This window comes from Drosophila navojoa, chromosome 6 (assembly GCF_054131105.1).
Source record: "Drosophila navojoa isolate 15081-1374.11 chromosome 6, UAZ_NAV_1.0, whole genome shotgun sequence".
NCBI classification, from domain to species: Eukaryota; Metazoa; Arthropoda; class Insecta; order Diptera; family Drosophilidae; genus Drosophila; species Drosophila navojoa.
Window position 1 is genome coordinate 741386 of NC_142894.1, and position 19435 is coordinate 760820.

General features: G+C 38.0%; 2 protein-coding genes across 8 annotated transcripts in view; both read right to left on the bottom strand.

Moving 5' to 3' along the window:
• zfh2 (Zn finger homeodomain 2) overlaps positions 1-3376 on the bottom strand; it is a 49028-nt gene extending 45652 nt beyond the window's left edge. For 5 of the 7 annotated variants that reach the window (XM_089262780.1, XM_089262782.1, XM_089262783.1 and 2 more), the window contains exons 1-2: positions 3283-3376; positions 1250-1528 (exon numbers count right to left, since the gene is read on the bottom strand). The gene's annotated coding sequence lies outside the window, so the exon portion shown is untranslated. Of the gene's footprint in view, positions 1-1249; positions 1633-3282 lie in introns of those variants that run through there. The other 2 variants (XM_089262781.1, XM_089262779.1) reach the window with 2 other exon arrangements.
• The window catches only part of sv (paired box protein shaven), a 178661-nt gene that overhangs the window by 64710 nt on the left and 94516 nt on the right, over positions 1-19435 (bottom strand). The gene's annotated exons all lie outside the window — the stretch shown is intronic.

Genomic DNA, 19435 nt, shown 5'->3' on the forward strand with positions numbered 1-19435 from the left:
CCCCTGATGTAATTTTTTATTCTTATGAAATCTAGGAATCAGTTATAAGATTAATCCGACTTTTGTGATAAGGCTGAGAGCTACGATATTCCATTCCTAAGAGGAATCATTTGCATACGCTTAACTAGGTTAGATATCATGTTAGTCTTTCGGACTTTTTTACGACATTGTACAAAACCAATATACTCATTTCACTTTCGTGAATGAGTAAATTGGTTTTGTACAATGTCCGTCTTGCTGTCCGTCCGTCTGTTCGTCTGTCCGACTGTCCGTATAAACGCATATCCTCGATTTATAAGGAAAATGCATTTGCCGATATGCCAGAAATCATGTTAGTTGAAGAGACAAAAAGCTGAAATTTAGAATGTTGATCCGCGTCGACCGCCAAAGATCACCAGCTATGGCGGATATATCTCCGCCCATTGGGGGCGTGGCAAATCCGATAAAACTGTATCTCCCAAAGTTGTAAATCTAGAATGCTGAAATTTTGCACGTGAGCTAATGTTTCGATTCTTCAAAGATGGTTGATATCTACGCCTACTAGGGGCGTGGCAAATCGGACCTGAAGATATAGTGATTTTTAAAATTCTGCTATATTTTAGGCACTATTGATGCTAGTGACCTAAAATTTGGCAGGTTTACCTCCCAAGTCTAACGAGCTATGATGGATTAATCTCCGCCTAAAGGGGGCGTGACAGACGACAAAAGTTTAGATCTCATAAAGTATATGAGCTAGAAACTTCAAATTTGGATAGTTCAGTTACCAGTATGTTATGCCTCTTTGGGGGCGTGCCATATCAAAAAATACCCTGTAATTTTTTTTAATCTTTTTGGCGTAAGCTTGTTGTATAAGCTGACCAAAAATGAAGTGTCTACGCCCGGTAGGGGCGTGGCAAATCGAGAAAAACTTAACTTTCTACAGGGTTAGAGCAAAACTTAGCTACTAAATTGTTTATGAGGTGCGAATGAGTATTTTGCAGTTGGTAACGCCCGTCTGCAACGTTCTTACTTGCTTTTTGTTTGTTTTGACCAAAAAAAATTTTTTTTTTATTAAATGTCGAATAGGTGTTTTTTGGGAGGTATTATGCTATAAATAGTAGTGATAAATAGTCAGGGAAGTTAATATCCATGTAGTAGGGCTGAGCGTATTGGGAGCTCATAGATATTTTTACGCTTATGATTTGAAGCTCTTCAAAGTCTCCGCAGAGAATGGAAGCACCCATTTAGGTAATCCGCTAACTGTACTTACCCAATATCTAATAAATCCTAGTGAAAATAGATCTACTTAGTTTAGCCATTAGTCTCATTTGATTTGCAGCTTATTAACGACTTCGATCAAATCCGACTCCAAGTGCGACTTCAGGATTCTTTTACGATATTTTTGGTTGTTATATATAGGGCTTTGAATTTATTGTTTCGTAGTATTTGAGTTTTGTTTTGTTTTTGTACTGTTCTTTAATTTAGCTTAAGTGTTATAGGAACTTTGAATCGGGCGTGAGACGCGTGACGAGTTCAAACTGGTTTGCACCTGAAACATAATTGAGAGGTGGATTTGAGCGCATGTGAATTTACGTACATAGTCTGAATGTATGTGCATCCATTCAGTCATTCATAAGCGAATGAGGGACGGAGAGAATGGTAGAGGTAGATATAGGGACAGGATAAAAATGGTCCTTGATTTGGATTCGCAACTAAATTTGAACCTTGGATGAAGTGACTTCCGAGACAATAAAGTACCTAGCTAAGGTCAGGCGCGAGGGTGGTCACACACGTAAGAGCGAGGGTGTAAGAGCTGTCACCAGATGAACACCAAATGACTGTACATCAGAGCTTAAAGGGATCTGGCATTTCGTATTTTCAAAGCTCATTAACCGCGATTCGCATACGCCTCATGAATGTACGTACATCCAATAGACACAGATGTGTGTGTGTACAGAGATATGTACATAGGTATTTCTTATAAGGTATCGCATGTACATACATATATGTATGTATGCATATATGTATGCCGTTCGTATGCAAATAAGCTAACGTATGCACTCATACTTGTGTACACCCTTGCAGGCGAGGTTGAGGTTGAGAGCAAAATCAAGAGGAAGAGGGATAGATGGCGAGATGGCGAATAGATGAACGGTCGACTAGCGCGCCCACCCTCCGATTTAATTTCTATCTTGTGCTTTTTACATTTTTAATATCAACACTTTTACCAGTGGTTGCTTATAACGGGAGAGACAGTTGTCTCTTTTTTATGTACGCACAGCCGCATAAACTCACACGCACACGGCAACACAGACACAACCACAGGCACAGGCCGGCCTGTGTGTTCACATGTACATACATATGGATGTATTCAAATTTGTTGCAAATCTACTCTTACATGGACCACGTGCCTCATTATTTCGTTGAGAGTACACACATACATACACATATTCTCTTTCTACCCCTTTGACGTGCTGCATCATCTATTTCACTCACACGATTGTTCCATTGCTCTTTACTGCTTCTATACAGTTTTGCACTGCCTAAATTCAATATGTTCAATGCACACGCACACACACACACACACACACACACACACACACACATATATATATAATACGAAGTATTTATATAAGAAATTAGTAACTTTTTTTTTTTTTTTTCAAAGAATTGGAACGCAACGTTTAGACGAACATATGCCTTGAAAAGACAGTTGTTGTGGTTGCGGTTGTCGGGATAGTAGATATGGGTATTGATATATAAGGAACCGTTATTTGAGCAGTTACTAAAACAGGATTCGTTTGTACTCCGATGCACTGATAATCCGTGAAACACATTATATGAAATATCACAGTTGAATGCATGTTTTTAGTGAAAAAATTTGATATTAATTTATTTATTTACTTTTTGTCTAGGACTCGCTTATTTTGCATGTAAAATCAAATGTTGCCACAAATGAATTTATAACAAGCACAAATATTTATCACAAAATGAACCCGATGCAAATATACATAATGTATATGTATAAATATGCACTTATTTTGAGGATAGGATAATACATCAAGCGCCAATGATTAATAATTGCGTCTAAGTACCGTTTAGGGTTTTCAAAATTTTGCAATAAAAATTGCGCAGTTTCATTGGCCTCTTTTATGCATTCACAAATGCTTGTACGCGTGTATAATAAAAATTGATTATTATTGTTATTAATTTTATTATTCATTTCAAATTATGTGCTATATTTTATTTGTGATTTCTTCTTTTTCATTTTTGATTAATTCTCTTTTGTACTAAGCGCTGTACCTCGATAACGTGAACCTAGCCGCTTCCACCGTCGATTTCATACTACCAATTGTATCAGTATCTTCTCGTTGTTTGTATCACTGAGTTAGTTTTCACCCTAAACGAACGACAGGCTCGCACACACACACACCGCAAGAGAGCATGCAATAAAAGCAAGAGAGAAGAACCGGAATCACTGTAAAGAGTGTGAGAGCGCTAGAGCATAAAGAGCAAGTCTGAGCGCGTCGACTATTGAGAGTCAAAGAGAGGTACGGGAGCACGTGAGCACGAAAGCGTGGGAGCGTGAGAGAGCAAGAGTTCAGTAATTGGTAATTATTGCCACGCAGAGTGGTAATTAGGCGGAAGAGAGACAAAACATCCCATAAAACAAAGTACCCAATGTGCTTCTCATTCGTGCGAGAGCGTGAGCGCCTTTATGCGCCTGCCCCTTCGTACAGATTCGTGTACCCAATGTGTGGGAGTAGTCCAGGCAATGACAATCATCGTTCATTATATTTGTTTATAACTACCGTCGGATGTTGTATTTACTTACATATGTATGTATGAATCTGTGTGTATATATGGGACCAGTTACTCTTTCGTGTCCATGTATTTGTAGTATATGTCCCTCTCTTTGCATATGTATATATGTACACATATGAAACTGTTTGTGCGCTTGAGATATTCCTTCACTGTGCCTTGACTTATTTAAGTGTTGAGTAACGAAATCCATTTTGGATAATTAAATATCGATGGTTATCAAAATATCTCAAAACTGTTAAAAATATCGCCGCATTTCTGCGAAATGATCGTATGTTGAATTTTGCGAAATTGAGATTTTAAGTAGAACGGTTAGAAAAAGTCTGTCTTACATACTTGCAAAAAATAAGAACTAAAATCGCTCTAGTTTGGGGAACAAAAATCAATTTTAATATAAGCGTATGTCTACTAACATAAAATAACAAAATTTTTAAACATACGATCATTTCCCGGGAATACGACGACATGTTCTATTCTATTTTAGACTCTAGCACGCATTGATTTTGGGCCATACTTGTATGGAGACTTTGATAAATAAATATATCATATCATGTTCGATTAAGTACCCTGATCTTCAAATTCATCCTCCTTTATATTCTTATTCACGAAACTGAGTATGTATATTGGTTTGGGGAATTAATTTTCCGAATTGCTACGCATGGGCCAATCGTGGACATTCTTTCCTGGTTTAAAATATGCCTTTTACAAGGAGGTGAATTTGGGGCTAGCAATAAAATTTAAAAAAAATGGAATTCTAAAAAGTAATCACGAATGCATGCACATTTAAAATTTGGGTACTCTAGTTTTAATGATATAGCAGACAAAAAATGATTTAATAACTGATTTTTGATAAGGTTTAATTGATAACGAAATATCGATTTTTGGGAGCAAACACGTATATAAGAAAGTTTCTAGCTCTTATAATTCTGAGATCGACGCGTTTGAAAAGACGAATAGAGAGACAGAAGGAGAAACGGATGAACAGACAGGGCTACTCAGCTCGTCACCCTGATATATATACTTATGGGGTCTGGCACGCCTCCTTTTGCCAGTTATATCCATCACTGGGATGTACGTAGTGACTTCAGAAAGTTTTTATGCTGCACATACTGTAGGTAATCGTACGTTATGGCTAATGCCATAAGTTATCGGAAATCTTTGTGTTTGTATTAAATAGATTCTAGTCCAGACAAACTTGAATATTTTTTTTAATAATTTGTATAATCTCGAAAAACTTTCAACTAATTCATTGAGATTCAATTTATATTCATTCATCATTCATTAGCTTAAAACAAAATTGAATATTTTGAATAGATAGATGTTTAGACAGTCAAGCCATTTGGTAGAACTAGGTGAACTCATATCCTCAATCGACAAATAGCTAAATAGAATACATTCACAACCTTCGATCTTGAATCCCTATTAAACATTTAGTACATTGGAAGTAGATCCGTTCTCATATATTGAGGGGAGAGGGAGTTTTTCAAATATGTAATTACACATTCAATCTCTTCATCATATCGGTATACAATGCCCAACCTCGGTATACGAGACGGCAATGGATGGATACAGACATACATACGATTTTAAGAACATTTCGTATCTATTTCCTTCTAGTTATAGTTCATGTATATGTATGTATATACATGCATTTAAGCATATGTACACCAATATATACATACATATATTTTATGAAATATTTGTCGACTTTACCGAAGCAAAGGACCAATGTTGGAACTTTCATTAGAAAACTCCATTTTATTTATTCCCTTGTGAATTGCGTATGGATAATCTGTGAAATGCTCCACCCTTAGTGGTAGCTATGAGTGTGCGTCCGTATGTAAATTTATGCACATACGCACACATTCACATATATACACACACATTTATTAGCGAACCAGCTCCAGCTCATCCACGGACAAACGTCTCCCCCCACCCCCCCTCTCTATCTCTATCTCTCTCTGTCTCCCCTACCTCTATGTGTGTGTGCATGTGCCGATTGCGAATGCTTCATACAGTTATACATGCATACATACGTACGTACATACATACATACATTTTTAGCGAGCCACCTACATACAGCCCAGCCATTGATGCTCCTGCGTAAAAGTGTGTGTATGTGTGAATGTATGTAAGTCTGTATTCAACAGAGTTGCGTATGGATGTATGTATGTACACACACATAGTTATACTTACATTGTCATTTCATTGTGACACTCGAAAGCCAAATTCTCGCGTCTGCGTTTACGCTTATCTAAATGAATAAAACACGCACACGGCAGAAGGTAAAGAAAAACCCTTTTTTTCGGCTCTCTCTCTTATAGCCCCCTCCCCCCAGGCTACTACAGATATATGCATACACCCATATACATATGCATACATATGTATGTATGTATATATGTACATATACATATGTACATATGCAAAGACACACACCCAGAAACACACATGCAGCCATGCAGAGTGGAGCCTTTCAACAGCTGTGTATTGAGCCAGCCTCCAGCAAACAAAATATATATGTACGTATATGAAAAAAAAGAATAAATAAGAAAAAAAGTCTAAGGGGGAGGTTCGTTGCTTCGCAGTTTTTTTGTCTTCTTTTTTGACTAACGAGCAAGCCGTTTTAACTCCTTCGCAATTATGTATATATATGTATGTATGCATGTGTACACAGCAATGTACGAGTAGAGAGAGAGAGAGAGAGATATAGAGAGAGGGGAGAGAAAGAGATAGAGAACGTACGTAACATATGAGTGTGTGTGTGCAAACATATACTTTTTGCTTTTTCTTATTCATTGCATACATGACTTTACACACACACACATCGTTGTACATACGTTTTTAGTTTTATACATGTGTGGGTGCGTCGCAGTAGATATTCTCATTTAGAAGTCAGCAAATAGAGCAGCAGGGAAAGGAGAGATGGATGAGGAGCGGGGAGGGTTGTTTTGATAATTTTCTTTGGAGATCGCACATGTTCTTCACTTCTGCTCGACTACGAAATCCCCTGAACTCTTTGAAGAATTGATATGTCACAATAATTTAAAAAGTTAAATTACAACGAAAATCGAAATTATATAAAATACATATACGTCTATATATCAAATTGGGAAGCTCTAGCTATAAAGGTGTATGAGATATACTTGAATAAGTAGCTTTCGATAAGGTGTTTAATCGATGATAAAGTGATCGATTTGAGAAAAACTCGATATGCTCGTGATATACACGGACATAGGAAAAATTCAAATCTCTTCATACATACGGATACGGGTCTCCCACGCCTCCTTTTGCCTGTTACATACTTTTAATAAAACTATTATATCAATGGGTTCTGGCAAAGATTATGTAAGAGAAAGAAGACCGAAAAAGAGATATAGACATAGAAAGGCTGACACACAGCAAGAAAAAGATGATGGAAATAGAGGTAGAGAGAGAGAAAGAAAACTACAAGAGAGAGATAGAGAGAGAGAAAGAAAACTACAAGAGAGAGAGAGAGAGAGAAAGAGAAAGAGAGAAGTATAAAAAACTAGTGGAAAAAGCAAAACTACAAGAGAGAGAGAGAGAGAGAGAGAGAGAGAAAGAGAAAGAGAGAAGTATAAAAAAACTAGTGGAAAAAGCAAAACTACAAGAGAGACAGAGAGAGAGAGAGAGAAAGAGAAAGAGAGAAGTATAAAAAACTAGTGGAAAAAGCAAGGCAGAGAAAGTGCACTAAGGTAGAAATGAGGGATACTAAGAGGGAGGGACAGAGGATCTGGCCGTCCAGAATTGTCTCTACGCTTCAAGTTCTTCTCAAGTAGAGTAGGATTGATTTATATAATTAACGATTTCTTCAAAATTTGTTTTGTCACAGCAGTATTTCTGCTTTGCCTACTCGTTTTTAAGCTGAAGTTTTTAATTACACAAACAATTAGACAGGTAATTGATATTGAGTGGATATCGATCGACACTCCGGGCCACTCCTTACGAAATACACAGTGTGTGTGTATGTGTGTGTGTGTACATAGAGAATTCATTACTTATGCATCAGGGCAGCAAACCGCAGCTGATCGGAGCAAAACATTTCACGACATACGAACGAATGTCTCAGCTTTTGTGATACATAAGTTACTTATGCGCCGGTTTGTTTTAAACAAATACAGGTGTTCAAATAAACCATGAGTTCTGTAATTCCAATCTCAGTCTACTTATTGCCGTATGTAGATTTGTAATTATACACATGATATACATGATATAAGTGATATATGTATATACACATGCAATGTACAATGAGTAGCTTGAATTGGGCGAAACATTTGTTAAGGTCCAAGCGTGCTCTGGCACATATTTATAGGTAGGAGACACATATGCTGGTGTATGTGTGTGTGCATTCCTGATCAGCATCTAATGCCGTCCGTCTGCAGCTCAGAACGAGATCTGCAAACTGAAAATCTAGTCAACTCCAAAATTCACCAAATCAATCAAAGCTGATGTCGAATGATCTGTTTACGACAAGTTTTTGGGTATCTGGCTGGTCAAGCAATGCCCACGGTTTCAAAATATTATCAAAAATTCGACACCTAATCGAGCTCCTCAGACTGCGTCTCCTTCTTATCTGCTTCTGTCCTCCCTCTTTTTCTTCTTCGCCGTTTTTATACCCTGAACCCATTGAAAATGGGAAATCAGGGTATAATGGTTTTGTTAAAAGTATGTAACAGGCAGAAGGAGGCGTGGCAGACCCCACAAAGTATATATATTCTTGATCAGGGCGACAAGCTGAGTCGATTTGGCCCTGTCAGTCTGTCTGTCCGTCTGTCTGTCCGTCCGTCCGTCCTCAGAAGATATAAGAGCTCATTATAAGTATGTTCTGAAAGTTTCATTAAGATTGGACGTCTAGAAAATAAATTATTCAACAAATAAATTCGTTTAATATTGAACACACTGCAGCGCAGCTCAAGCGCAGTCGCTGCTTACTGCGCAGTTAGCAGAGCGCGTTTTAATACGTGCGTGTGTATTTATGTGTGCCTAAGCGAAGTGTAGAGTGAGTAGAATATCAGATTGGAGGGTTCAGGGTATCTCCTAGTCGAGCAGTCTCGACTAGAGTTTTCTTACTTGTTTCTTCTTCCTTTTGTACTCATTCACGAAAGGTTACTAGTAACCTAACTATCCAAATTTGAAGCTTTTTTTAGTTATTATATTTTACGAGATATATACCTTTGCGTCTAAGCTTTTTGGTCTTGGGTGGTCAGCCCTAGTGAGCGTAGACACATAATTTTTATACTCATTCACGAAAGTGAAATGAGTATATTGGTTTTGTGCAATGTTCTTCTTGGTGTTCGTCTGTCCGTAGTCTATTTCGGTGCTATTGAAGCTAGTGACTTGAAATTTGGAACATATATACTCGTGTATATCTCCGATTTATAAAGTGTTAACATTTTCCGGATCCGCCCACTAGGGGCGTGGCAAATCGGAAAATGCATTTTTCGATGAGCCAGAAATCGTGTTAGTTGAAGAGCTAGAAAGCTGCAATTTGGTATGTAGATCCGCCCATTGGGGGCGTGGCAAATCGGATAAAACTATATCTCCCAAAGCTGTAAATCTAGAATGCTGAAATTTTGCACGTGAGCTAATGCTTCGATTCTTTAAAGATGGGTGCTATCTATGCCTACTAGGTCCCAAAGAAGAATATATATACTTTATGGGGTCTGCCACGCCTGCTTCTGCCCGTTACATACTTTTACAGAAAACCATAATACCCTGATTTCTACTTTATGAAGTATATAAATTCTTTATCAGGGCGACGAGCTGAGCCGTCCGTCCGTCCGTCCGCCTGTATGAGAGCGCCGATCCCAGAAGATACAAAAGCTAGAGAACTGAAATTTGGCATGCATGCTCGTGTATACCATATGCAGTACGAGTTTGTCTTTTTTTTGATGAATCATCTGTGAACTTTTTTATCGAGAATAATCGAAAAATTGTTTTTTTATTCAGCCTCATTTTAACACTTTTAGACCTGGAGAATTCAGATTTACTATGTATATACATATGCTGAATACAAAGATTTTGTAATTTAAATTGTAACTGTAATTGTAACAAATTTTACCAAATAGTACCAAAGTACTAAAGCCTACTAATAATTACGTTCTGAAAGTTTCATTAAGATTGAACGTCAAGAAATTAAAGCCGCGCAGCCCAAGCGCAGTTAGCAGAGCGCGTTCTAATACGTGCTTGTGTATGCATGTGTATGGATATGTGCATAAAAGAAGTGCAGAGTGATTAGAATATCAGATTGGAGGGTTCAGGGTATCTCCTTGTCGAGCAGTCTCGACTAGAGTCGTCTTACTTGTTTTGTAGCTTTCTAGCTCATTGATGGGCTTTGAGAGCGGGCTCTGGTGCTGCGGCTCAGTTGAGTGTTTGTCTAGTTAGCATATTTATGAGTTCATTCAGGCGGGTCCATTCATTAACTCTTAAAAATATTTATTATCAGATTTGATCAGATTAACGCGCTGAATTTTACAGCTCACATAAATTAACAATTTTTGGAACAATACTCACTTACGATTGCTGAAGAATAATATGAATATATTGTATATCTACATATGTATATGGCATTATATTCATTATGATCCAGTTCTGATCCTGTCCAAAATATATTAGATATAGGCCATCTATGGATGTATATCCCCCATTCGAGAGAGGGAGAGAAAGGTGTTAAAATTATTATAATAGTTTGTAGTTTTGTATTAGTCATATCTGAGATGCCCTCTTGGGGTCCACCGCTTACAAACATGTTCAAATGCGAAAGACAGAAACAGAGAAAGAGAGAGAGAGAGAGAGAGAGAGAGAGAGAGAGAGAGAGAGAGAGAGAGAGAGAGAGAGAGAGAGAGAGAGAGAGAGAGAGGGAGAGAGAGGGAGAGAGAGAGAGAGGCTTGGTTCAGATAACCGGTATAGTGGCCTATGATCATTTGAAATGATCGCTCTGGACACTGTATGGTCCCATTGAAAAACGAATACAAACAACATAGTCGAAGAGCAGTTCGTATATACATAAATATCTATGTTATGTTTGGGTCACACCTCGCTATCCACTTAATGCGTTTCTCGTTGTATTTAACATTCCTCTTCGCCTTCATCCGCTACTTCGGAATCTGCCGTCCTCTATTGTCTCTCTGCACGCTGTTTATATGTGGGCTGGAGACATTTGCCCCATGAATGGACCATAGAGCGTTTCAGGTTATATTTTATCGACGTGCCGTTCTTATTTTCATTGACAAGAATTACTGAACGACCACTCACTGCGTCGCCTCGCATCCCCACATATATATATATATATATATATATATATATATATATATATATATATATATATATATATATATATATTATACGCATTTATATATACATATCTTTTTACAGCTAGTTTAGACTCTACAGGCATAGCGCGACTTAGTTCTACATAGCATAAACATTCCAACTTAGTTTCTTATGGTTTGGGCTATTTAAATAGGAAACAGTATCGCTCTCTCAATGCTGATATTTTGGTCACGTCACAGGTGTGCTCGACTAGGGTGATACCCAGTCTCTAGGTCGACTTAGCCATCATCAAGCTGATCGTCGTAGCAATAGTTATGGTAGTAGTAATCATAGACTACTGCTTTTGTTATTACTAAGGTACTACTACCACTGAAGCTACTGTGCCTGGTGCTACTAAAGCACTACCGGACGGACGGAAGCAGTCATACTCAGTTCCACGTTCGGTGAGAAAACTGCTAAAGGGACAGCTCTATGCTCAAAGATGTCGATGAAGAGGCGTAACCACAACAAGGGGCAAGTGAAAGGCTCTGGCCTCTGAGGATGAGAGCGAAGCAAAGTTGAAAGAGATTTTCGAGAAGTGTAATTTAATTAATTTTGTTGTCGCTTTAATAGTGGCAAAATAATCGTTAAATGCATAATTATGCTGGTAATTCGCCGGTCAAGGGCCGCTACTGGAATCAGCGCTCTTTCAATTATAATTGTTTTAACAGAGTTTAAAATTAACGAAAAAGAGGGGACAGACAGCAATCGGACAGCAAATCCATTTGACTTCCGGCATGAAAGAAACATGAAAACAAAAAATTGTTAGAGAGCTGAAGGGAAACGAAAACAAATAAACATTGGGGCAACCATTTAAGCTCGCCCGCACAGATTTGTTTTAGCATTAATTTGAGATTAAAAACCGTAGCCCAACGCCCGAGCGACTGAGCGACGGACAAATGCTCGTTAAGGGACAATATTTTGTGGGTCTTAATGAATTTCATAAAAATCGCAGCTTCAATTTAATTCCATTTTCAGTGCCCGCACCAAAGACATCGATTAAGTGATTTAGATAGCTTACAACGCCGGATAATGGCCTCGGCTCCCAAACGCATATACTGAACTTGCATTCCGCTATATGCCCGTGGACAATGATGAGTTTACTGAAAGTTGACGTGTATTAGACACCTAGAGGTTTTGCATTTTTATTTAACCCCTAGACAAAGGCGTGGATAATTAGAAGAATCGCACGAAACCAATTACTCTCAGCGAAAGAGTCCTCGTTTTGTCAGAATAGTTCGAATTGACTTCTTTAAAGCAGGACGAGTGTAGGACCGAGTCAGATTTATATATATCAAACATTCATGCGCCAACAAACTATCTAGCTGAAAATGATTCGATTAATGTAGCTCAAATGCTTTCGTAACCAACTGCCCTTCCATCCCGTCCCAATGATCGCTTGGGAACAGACACAGACAGCGAATGAGACGGAGGATACGAGAGGCAGTAACCCGAATACAGAGTAAGAAACAAGAAACTTGACCGCAACCAGCTACGCTTGAAAGCCTTGGCGAAAACTATGTTGCGGCCAGTGGGCAGCCCTTTTGGGGCAGTCTGAGATGCCGAGATGACCGAGACGTAGACACAGAGACACAATAAGTAAGAAGGCTCTAGTCGAGACTGCTCGACTAGGAGATACACTGAACCCTACAAGCTAATATTTTAATCATTCTGTACTTGTTTTATGCACACACACTTACACATGCATCCACACGCGCTTGGGCTGCGCTGCAGTGTGGGCAATATTATGAGAAAGTATTTGTTGAATGGTCTCTTTTGTAGACATACAATCTTAATGAAACTTTCAGGACTAAATAATAATAATAAAATGTTTGTACACTCTAAAGCACAAGTCCTTAATACTTGAAATACGTTTTTTTGATATTGGGGGCGAAGTTACAAAATCTGTATATTCATCAAGTCTATAGGTCTAAAAGTGTTCAAATTAATTTATCGAAAAAATTTGATAAACTTGTACTGCGTATGGTACACACGAGTATGCATACCAAAATTTAGCTCTCTAGATCATATAGCTTCTGAGATCTAGGCGTCCATACGGACGGACGGACAGACGGACAGGGCTATATAGATTCAGCTCGGCGTCCTGATCAACAATATACATACTTTATGGGGTCTTCTTCTTCATTTGACTATCTGATACAAATATGAAAATTTGAATAATAGTGCGCAAGGCAGACGCTTGTTATATATGTTATATTCTTGTTATATTCTGAGCCCATTGAAAATGGGAAATCAGGGTATAATGGTTTTGTCAAAAGTATGTAACAGGAAGTATATATGTATATTCTTGATCAGGGAAACGAGCTGAGTTGATTTTGCCCTGCCCGTCTGTCCGTATGTTTGAACGCGTCTATTTCAAGAGATATAAGAACTAGAGACTTGATATTTTGTTTCCTAGGTCCGTGTATACCACGCGCATATCGAGTTTTGCTTCTAAAATCGATAAATTGTCATATTATTTTGTTATAGATTAAAAACGTTAGCGAAAATCAGTAATAAATTTTATTATGTATATATAAAATTTATATATAAGAGCTAGACTCTTAAATTGTTTCCTAGGTTCGTGTATACTACTCGGATATCGAGTTTTTCTCGATAACTGTTCTCTATATTTTTTTTATCGATTAAAAACCTTATCGAAAACTAGTTTTTTATTTATATCTCCTATACCTTTAGAGCTATAGCTTCCAAATGTTGAAAGTAGAATTATATGTATTTTATAAAATTTCGAATTTTGTTGTAATTTACCCCCCACTCGTATATCCACTCACTTTTTGAGGCGTCTTTTCCTCGGCTCGGCAGCCGTTTGATTAGCAAATATTTGTGGTTGTCAAACCGATTACCCTTGCAGAATATACTGGTAGGTCATTGCCCACCTGTAGAGCCTTTAAAACCATCATGGTACATTACATATTCGCCTCATAACATTTTCTGGGGCGACTTTAATTTTGTTAAAACATTTTTTTTAAGCAACACCGAATATTTGTAAGGCGTATTTCCAGATAGGGCTTAGGATGCTCTTGTATACCGTGGGTTTCCTGTACAGCGATAGTTTGTTTTTAATTTTCTCTCCAATTAAATAATTATGTGAGCTCAGCATAGTAATGCCTCTACAACGCAAAGTTCCTGTGTTAAAGGTGTCATTTACGCACTTATTTCTACAAAGCTTTTCACATATTGTTGCAAGGATTCCGTAGCTATGTTCATGCTTGGAAGTCATCCGCGTAAGTTTTTTATCAAGACATCATCCTCATCTAATATTGCAACTACTTTTGAGGTCGGCATATCCGCTTTATACGGATTGTACAACGTAGTCAACTCAAACTGAGAGTTTCGAGGATTTTGAGATAGAAGTTGACCACACGACAAACTGTTTCCGGCGTCCCGTGGCTTTGTCTAAATATGAACTGCCAATTCGGATATATACGCACCTGGCTACTTAATATGGGTTCATCTTAGGAATAAATAGACCCATTTCCCGTTTCGAAAGTCTCGGGGTATAATAAGAAAATGATCTGGTTGGGAAGGCCCCAAAAAGAAGATATCTTGATTCCCGTCTGATCTACGTTTTTAAGAAAATAATTAATTAATTTTCAAACTGGCATTCTCACAATGAAATAAAATATTTAGTCTCCAATTGTTGATCGAAGTTACGTGTTAGTTAAGGTAGGTATGGCACCTATCTGGGACGATACAGTTTAAAGTGGGATCCAGCTGGAAGGGTATAGAATATCCTACCATGTATCTAAATAATCGAATAGAAAGGAAGCAGGAAGTGCTGTGCGAATGAATAGGATGTGCGTCGATATAATTAAGCTGGCTCTATCTCAATCCGACTTATGCAATCAGTGGGACCCACTAAATGTAAATAATTAATGATATCGGATGCATATGTAGATATGTGAACGTGTTCCTTGGTTAGATTGAATGAGAAGCAGTGCGTGAATACGAATCCGTACGTAATTCATAAAAAGTGAATTAGTGAATCCCTCATTTGGGGGATGATGTAGCTGTAAGCAAGCAGGGCCACGAGGTTTCATACACTCTCTTTCACGAGGAAGGCGAGTATATTGCCTTGGCCCTTTGATTAGTCTCCTGTCCTCATGTCCAGTTACCTGAAATTTGAAGCAGACTCGTCTTAGTTAGAAGCACAAGCAAATTCAAACAAAATAACGAAGCTCTAGTCGAAACCACTCGTCGACAAGAATTCTTTGAATCCTTTAAGCAACTGATATTTCAATAAGTATGCGCTTATTTTCTACTTACACAAGAAACAGCAAATGGACACACGCACGGACAGGGCCAAATCGGCTCAGCTCGTCACCCTAAACAAGAATATATATACTTTGTGGGGTCTGTCACGCCTCCTTCAGTCTGTTACATACATTTCAACAAACCCATTATACACCATTTTCAATTGGTGCAGGGTATAAAAACTCATCAGTTGGAGCTATTCAAAGGACGAAATTCTCTATAGGGGAGGATCACAAATGGAGCTTGGATACAACCCATGGATTAAATGCGAAACTATTAAAATTCGAATAGAGTGTAATGCAGTCGGTTAAGCCCACCCAAATCTATTGGTAGCTTCTTCTTCGTGCTGTGACACGCGCAATTTCCATCAATTTTGCCGAAATGACAAAACGCGACTGGCCGCGCACATGCCTTACTCCTCCCTCGCCTGTATTTTTTTCCACTCTCCCTGCCTCTGGAGCTTTCGCAATAATTATGCAATTCGTAGCATATAAATGTGCGCTTTATGCCTTTTACGACCCAGAAGGATGCCTAGCTCTTTGCTGTTAACCAAAATTCGATTGGCACCGTAACGAAATTAATTATATTTCAATGACACTGCTTAATGGACGAGTGCAGAAGTCATCGCTGGGAATTAACCGAAATGGATGGATATACAAGTGTGTGTGTGTGTGTGTGTGTGTGTGTGTGTGTGTGTGTGTGCGGATGTAATTGTTATCTTTGGCATATGATGAATAGAAATTAAGAATTATGGAAATCTAGACAATATACATACATATGTAGCGGCTATGCGAGGTCTGCAAATAATGTTTCTACTCAAGTTAAGTATCCTTTGGCTCTGCTCATACTCATACTCATACTATTGTTTTCAGTTCTTGTTTGTTTATTAAAATAAATGATGATTGTAAAATTTCTTGAAGCTCGCTCGTGTATTACAGAAAAGTGTATAACATAATAAAAATATCCTGAACCCCGAATGATCTGGGTCTAAAACAATTAAGAGTGCTCTAGTCGAGAGATACCCTGAATCTTGCCAGCTGATATTCTAGTCATTCTTCACTTCTTTTATACATACATGCAAAAACAAAGCATATATATACATGCATCCAGTAAGCAGCGACTCTGCTTGTGCTTCAATATTACGAGAATTTACTTGTTGAATAATTTCTCTTGTAAGAAATCTATCCTCATGGACATTCCACAGCACAAGGCTCTATTACTTGAAATACGTTTTTTACGTTTATACGGACGACCGGACAGACGGACAGGACCAAATCTACTCAGCTCGTCGCCCTGATAAAGAATATACGTATATAATTTATGGGGACTAAGATGCTTCCTTCTGCCTCTTACATACTTTTCACAAATCCATTATACCCTGATTTGACATTTTCAATATACATATTTCAAAATATGATATAATGATTCAGTTCTCGATTATTGAAAACAAATTTTTGCATTTCACATACAGTTTTCCCTGTAAATATTAAAGTATAATTCAATGGTGATACCCTGTACTTGTCGAACTAAAAAAACTATAAGAATTTTTGATGAAAGCCATTCCTTTCAAATGGCTAAGAATGCTAAATTATATTCATTATCCTAGATACTTTAATCTAACTGTAGTTGTTGTTGTGGATGTTGCTGTTGTTGTTATTTTTGTTATTGTAAGTAACGCACAACATCCGGCTGGATGTACGTGTAGAGTGTGAGAGAAACAGACAGTGAAGTGTGGGTTAAGAGGATAAGCGCCAGCTGGACAAGTGCTGAAAGTTTCTTTATTGATGTAAAGGGGCGAAACGGGCGAACTAATCGAATATCTCTGATACGCACGAACAAGAAGTCAGAATGCATGAATGGGCTTTTCATATATATATGTACATGTATATATGTATATAGTTATATGAAGTACAAATTAAGTTCCTGTAAATTTCCGGTACACAGAGCCAAAAGGTAAATGAAACAAAGGCAATTAAAGCGTTAATGTTTTGCGAGTCGTGATTGTGATGCCATCGCCAAAGATATCACACATTCCCTTCCTCATCACCCCCTTCTACAATTCTCCCTCTCGCTGGGCGCTCTGGAGGTCTTGCACGCACAGTACGCCGTGAGTCGCTAACCCCAACCCCAACCCGAGCCCATCCTGAATTTGTAGACGTGTGGCCGAGCGGCTCTTTATGTTTCGTAGTTGTAGACGAGCACAAGGGATATGCTTTGGATATATATTGGTCACAGAATGTGGGTGGTTGAGTGGTTGAGTAGTTACGTGGACACCACAATCGTCGTTCATTCACAAATTCTTAAACACTTTTGTGCCGAACGCCATTTGTGGCTAATATACAGTGAAAAATAGGTTTCGGAAATTGTTGGTATATGTGTGCAGTATATTTCTTTGAGAGTAAAGGCGGAGACCTACAGCAAATTGTCAGATACTTCACTATATATTCGAACTTTTGGTTTTGATAATCTAATTGACACAAATTGTAAGAATATATTAAACTCTCTCTAAGTGTGAAACCATTGGGTCAAATGTAAATGACAAGTGAAATGAGCTTTCACTTAGTAATCATATTTATACCCTGAACCCATGGGCAACGGGAAATCAGGGTATAATGGTTTTCTGACAAGTATATAACGGACAGAAGAAATCATCGCAGACCCCTTAACGTATTTATATTCTTGATCAGGATGACGTCCGCCCGTCCGTCCGTCTGTCCGTATGAAAGCCGATATCTCAGAAGATAACTCATCCGATAACTTTTTTATCGAGAATAATTGAAAATTTGATTTTGTTTTTTCGGCCTCATTTGAATAGTATTAGATTTACTGTGTACATATGATGAATACAAACATTTTGTAATTTACAGATTTAGGATCCCAGGCACCCTCCACCCCAAATTTGTAAAAAAAAAGTATTTCAAGTGCATTCAAACCTTATGATTACGCTCTGAAAGTTTTATTAAGATTGTACATCTTCAAACAAATTATTCAACAAATAAATTCTCATAATATTGCCTTCACATCAGTGCAGCCCTAGCGCAGTCGTTGCTTACTGCGCAGTCAGCAGAGCGCGTTCTAATACGTACGTGTGTATGAATGTGTAAGTATGTATGTTTGCATAAAAGTACTGCAGAGTGATTAGAATATCAGATTGGAGAGTTCAGGGTATCTCCTTGTCGAGCAGTCTCGACTAGAGCCTTCTTACTTGTTATTTATGTATGTTTTAATAACTTCAAACCTTAAGCAAAAGGTAAAATCAGAAATTCAGGAAAAACGTATATGAGCTACATCCAATTTATATCAAGTATGCGAACTTGTGAAAAAAGAGCCGAAATATCATATATATGTATATATGTATATATAAGTATCCATATATTTTCACAAAATATACGAACCAAAACTATTATTTTATTTATTGCGTTAATAAAGGAATACTCGGGCCGTTTCCATTTGCGCAATCTAAACTAACTAACTGTGATAAACACACCGTAGTTGGCTCGAGGGTGAGTCTTAATCTGGAAATGTGTTTTGATGATGTGAAGCGCCCTCTGCTCATAAATATTAATTAGTATTATTAAACGCCATTGAATGCCTAAAATGAAGCAAGACATATTTTTAATCACGCTCTTAGCTTGAGACCCGTTTGTTCTATTTGTTGCAGAGAAATATTTGTGTTCCATGTGAGAGGACTCCAGACTTTTTCAAAACCCAAATGAATCACATCTGGGCAGTCCATTACCTATGGGCAGAATCCTGCGTTTACGTGCTGAGTCCTCCCGTTATGCTTTACAAGAAATGTAACCTGTCGCACTGCCAACTGTCGAGCTCATTCCAGGCGACTCTCATTCTGCATGACTGCGATTCTGGGAGACTGTAAGAAATATCTACTCAAACAGCTCCATAGCCAGAACAGCTTAGTCCAGCTATCGGCCATTACTCGTTACTCAATCCCGAAGGCCTAATTCAAGCTAGCGACAATTCATTTCATTTAACCGATATTCATTTAAATGAAAAAATTTTCTGTCTTTCG